The sequence below is a fragment of the Anomaloglossus baeobatrachus genome, unplaced genomic scaffold, assembly GCF_048569485.1.
Source record: "Anomaloglossus baeobatrachus isolate aAnoBae1 unplaced genomic scaffold, aAnoBae1.hap1 Scaffold_25, whole genome shotgun sequence".
Classification (NCBI taxonomy): Eukaryota; Metazoa; Chordata; class Amphibia; order Anura; family Aromobatidae; genus Anomaloglossus; species Anomaloglossus baeobatrachus.
The window spans coordinates 1,482,848-1,488,333 of record NW_027442090.1 but is presented as its reverse complement, the minus strand read 5'-3'; positions in this window follow the sequence as shown (position 1 = coordinate 1,488,333).

Sequence of the window (5,486 nt, the reverse complement as noted above, 5' to 3'; positions counted from 1 at the left end):
TTGGTGGAGATGATATTTAATAAAATAAGTAGAAATCCACTAAAAGTTTTGTTTGGTTATCTTGCAATCCCGAGATAATCGTCTCCATGCTCCAAATCCATTTTAAAGCCATTTTTAAGGCATTTCGCGCATACATGAAATGAACACATTTTTCTCCAAAACTATAACAGATGCAAGCTTGTCCTGTTTGGTGGAGATGATATTTAATAAAATAAGTAGAAATCCACTAAAAGTTTTGTTTGGTTATCTTGCAATCCCGAGATAATCGTCTCCATGCTCCAAATCCATTTTAAAGCCATTTTTAAGGCATTTCGCGCATACATGAAATGAACACATTTTTCTCCAAAACTATAACAGATGCAAGCTTGTCCTGTTTGGTGGAGATAATATTTAATAAAATAAGTAGAAATCTACTAAAAGTTTCGTTTGTTTATATTGCCATCCTGAGATAATCGTCTCCATGCTCCAAATCCATTTTAAAGCCATTTCAAAGGCATTTTGCGCATACATGAAATGAACACATTTTTCTCCAAAACTATAACACATGCAAGCTTGTCCTGTTTGGTGGAGATGATATTTAATAAAATAAGTAGAAATCCACTAAAAGTTTTGTTTGGTTATCTTGCAATCCCGAGATAATCGTCTTCATGCTCCAAATCCATTTTAAAGCCATTTTTAAGGCATTTCGCGCATACATGAAATGAACACATTTTTCTCCAAAACTATAACAGATGCAAGCTTGTCCTGTTTGGTGGAGATGATATTTAATAAAATAAGTAGAAATCCACTAAAAGTTTTGTTTGGTTATCTTGCAATCCCGAGATAATCGTCTCCATGCTCCAAATCCATTCTAAAGCCATTTTTAAGGCATTTCGCGCATACATGAAATGAACACATTTTTCTCCAAAACTATAACAGATGCAAGCTTGTCCTGTTTGGTGGAGATGATATTTAATAAAATAAGTAGAAATCCACTAAAAGTTTTGTTTGGTTATCTTGCAATCCCGAGATAATCTTCTCCATGCTCCAAATCCATTTTAAAGCCATTTTTAAGGCATTTCGCGCATACATGAAATGAACACATTTTTCTCCAAAACTATAACAGATGCAAGCTTGTCCTGTTTGGTGGAGATGATATTTAATAAAATAAGTAGAAATCCACTAAAAGTTTTGTTTGGTTATCTTGCAATCCCGAGATAATCGTCTCCATGCTCCAAATCCATTTTAAAGCCATTTTTAAGGCATTTCGCGCATACATGAAATGAACACATTTTTCTCCAAAACTATAACAGATGCAAGCTTGTCCTGTTTGGTGGAGATGATATTTAATAAAATAAGTAGAAATCCACTAAAAGTTTTGTTTGGTTATCTTGCAATCCCGAGATAATCGTCTCCATGCTCCAAATCCATTTTAAAGCCATTTTTAAGGCATTTCGCGCATACATGAAATGAACACATTTTTCTCCAAAACTATAACAGATGCAAGCTTGTCCTGTTTGGTGGAGATGATATTTAATAAAATAAGTAGAAATCCACTAAAAGTTTTGTTTGGTTATCTTGCAATCCCGAGATAATTGTCTCCATGCTCCAAATCCATTTTAAAGCCATTTTTAAGGCATTTCGCGCATACATGAAATGAACACATTTTTCTCCAAAACTATAACAGATGCAAGCTTGTCCTGTTTGGTGGAGATGATATTTAATAAAATAAGTAGAAATCCACTAAAAGTTTTGTTTGGTTATCTTGCAATCCTGAGATAATCGTCTCCATGCTCCAAATCCATTTTAAAGCCATTTTTAAGGCATTTCGCGCATACATGAAATGAACACATTTTTCTCCAAAACTATAACAGATGCAAGCTTGTCCTGTTTGGTGGAGATAATATTTAATAAAATAAGTAGAAATCCACTAAAAGTTTTGTTTGGTTATCTTGCAATCCCGAGATAATCGTCTCCATGCTCCAAATCCATTTTAAAGCCATTTTTAAGGCATTTCGCGCATACATGAAATGAACACATTTTTCTCCAAAACTATAACAGATGCAAGCTTGTCCTGTTTGGTGGAGATGATATTTAATAAAATAAGTAGAAATCCACTAAAAGTTTTGTTTGGTTATATTGCAATCCCGAGATAATCGTCTCCATGCTCCAAATCCATTTTAAAGCCATTTTTAAGGCATTTCGCGCATACATGAAATGAACACATTTTTCTCCAAAACTATAACAGATGCAAGCTTGTCCTGTTTGGTGGAGATGATATTTATAAAATAAGTAGAAATCCACTAAAAGTTTTGTTTGGTTATCTTGCAATCCCGAGATAATCGTCTCCATGCTCCAAATCCATTTTAAAGCCATTTTTAAGGCATTTCGCGCATACATGAAATGAACACATTTTTCTCCAAAACTATAACAGATGCAAGCTTGTCCTGTTTGGTGGAGATAATATTTAATAAAATAAGTAGAAATCTACTAAAAGTTTCGTTTGTTTATATTGCCATCCTGAGATAATCGTCTCCATGCTCCAAATCCATTTTAAAGCCATTTCAAAGGCATTTTGCGCATACATGAAATGAACACATTTTTCTCCAAAACTATAACACATGCAAGCTTGTCCTGTTTGGTGGAGATGATATTTAATAAAATAAGTAGAAATCCACTAAAAGTTTTGTTTGGTTATCTTGCAATCCCGAGATAATCGTCTCCATGCTCCAAATCCATTTTAAAGCCATTTTTAAGGCATTTCGCGCATACATGAAATGAACACATTTTTCTCCAAAACTATAACAGATGCAAGCTTGTCCTGTTTGGTGGAGATGATATTTAATAAAATAAGTAGAAATCCACTAAAAGTTTTGTTTGGTTATCTTGCAATCCCGAGATAATCGTCTCCATGCTCCAAATCCATTTTAAAGCCATTTTTAAGGCATTTCGCGCATACATGAAATGAACACATTTTTCTCCAAAACTATAACAGATGCAAGCTTGTCCTGTTTGGTGGAGATGATATTTAATAAAATAAGTAGAAATCCACTAAAAGTTTTGTTTGGTTATCTTGCAATTTCGAGATAATCGTCTCCATGCTCCAAATCCATTTTAAAGCCATTTTTAAGGCATTTCGCGCATACATGAAATGAACACATTTTTCTCCAAAACTATAACAGATGCAAGCTTGTCCTGTTTGGTGGAGATGATATTTAATAAAATAAGTAGAAATCAACTAAAAGTTTTGTTTGGTTATCTTGCAATCCCGAGATAATCGTCTCCATGCTCCAAATCCATTTTAAAGCCATTTTTAAGGCATTTCGCGCATACATGAAATGAACACATTTTTCTCCAAAACTATAACAGATGCAAGCTTGTCCTGTTTGGTGGAGATGATATTTAATAAAATAAGTAGAAATCCACTAAAAGTTTTGTTTGGTTATCTTGCAATCCCGAGATAATCGTCTCCATGCTCCAAATCCATTTTAAAGCCATTTTTAAGGCATTTCGCGCATACATGAAATGAACACATTTTTCTCCAAAACTATAACAGATGCAAGCTTGTCCTGTTTGGTGGAGATAATATTTAATAAAATAAGTAGAAATCTACTAAAAGTTTCGTTTGTTTATATTGCCATCCTGAGATAATCGTCTCCATGCTCCAAATCCATTTTAAAGCCATTTCAAAGGCATTTTGCGCATACATGAAATGAACACATTTTTCTCCAAAACTATAACACATGCAAGCTTGTCCTGTTTGGTGGAGATGATATTTAATAAAATAAGTAGAAATCCACTAAAAGTTTTGTTTGGTTATCTTGCAATCCCGAGATAATCGTCTCCATGCTCCAAATCCATTTTAAAGCCATTTTTAAGGCATTTCGCGCATACATGTAATGAACACATTTTTCTCCAAAACTATAACAGATGCAAGCTTGTCCTGTTTGGTGGAGATAATATTTAATAAAATAAGTAGAAATCTACTAAAAGTTTCGTTTGTTTATATTGCCATCCTGAGATAATCGTCTCCATGCTCCAAATCCATTTTAAAGCCATTTCAAAGGCATTTTGCGCATACATGAAATGAACACATTTTTCTCCAAAACTATAACACATGCAAGCTTGTCCTGTTTGGTGGAGATGATATTTAATAAAATAAGTAGAAATCCACTAAAAGTTTTGTTTGGTTATCTTGCAATCCCGAGATAATCGTCTCCATGCTCCAAATCCATTTTAAAGCCATTTTTAAGGCATTTCGCGCATACATGAAATGAACACATTTTTCTCCAAAACTATAACAGATGCAAGCTTGTCCTGTTTGGTGGAGATGATATTTAATAAAATAAGTAGAAATCCACTAAAAGTTTTGTTTGGTTATCTTGCAATCCCGAGATAATCGTCTCCATGCTCCAAATCCATTTTAAAGCCATTTTTAAGGCATTTCGCGCATACATGAAATGAACACATTTTTCTCCAAAACTATAACAGATGCAAGCTTGTCCTGTTTGGTGGAGATAATATTTAATAAAATAAGTAGAAATCTACTAAAAGTTTCGTTTGTTTATATTGCCATCCTGAGATAATCGTCTCCATGCTCCAAATCCATTTTAAAGCCATTTCAAAGGCATTTTGCGCATACATGAAATGAACACATTTTTCTCCAAAACTATAACAGATGCAAGCTTGTCCTGTTTGGTGGAGATAATATTTAATAAAATAAGTAGAAATCTACTAAAAGTTTCGTTTGTTTATATTGCCATCCTGAGATAATCGTCTCCATGCTCCAAATCCATTTTAAAGCCATTTCAAAGGCATTTTGCGCATACATGAAATGAACACATTTTTCTCCAAAACTATAACAGATGCAAGCTTGTCCTGTTTGGTGGAGATGATATTTAATAAAATAAGTAGAAATCCACTAAAAGTTTTGTTTGGTTATCTTGCAATCCCGAGATAATCGTCTCCATGCTCCAAATCCATTTTAAAGCCATTTTTAAGGCATTTCGCGCATACATGAAATGAACACATTTTTCTCCAAAACTATAACAGATGCAAGCTTGTCCTGTTTGGTGGAGATGATATTTAATAAAATAAGTAGAAATCCACTAAAAGTTTTGTTTGGTTATATTGCAATCCCGAGATAATCGTCTCCATGCTCCAAATCCATTTTAAAGCCATTTTTAAGGCATTTCGCGCATACATGAAATGAACACATTTTTCTCCAAAACTATAACAGATGCAAGCTTGTCCTGTTTGGTGGAGATGATATTTAATAAAATAAGTAGAAATCCACTAAAAGTTTTGTTTGGTTATCTTGCAATCCCGAGATAATCGTCTCCATGCTCCAAATCCATTTTAAAGCCATTTTTAAGGCATTTCGCGCATACATGAAATGAACACATTTTTCTCCAAAACTATAACAGATGCAAGCTTGTCCTGTTTGGTGGAGATGATATTTAATAAAATAAGTAGAAATCCACTAAAAGTTTTGTTTGGTTATCTTG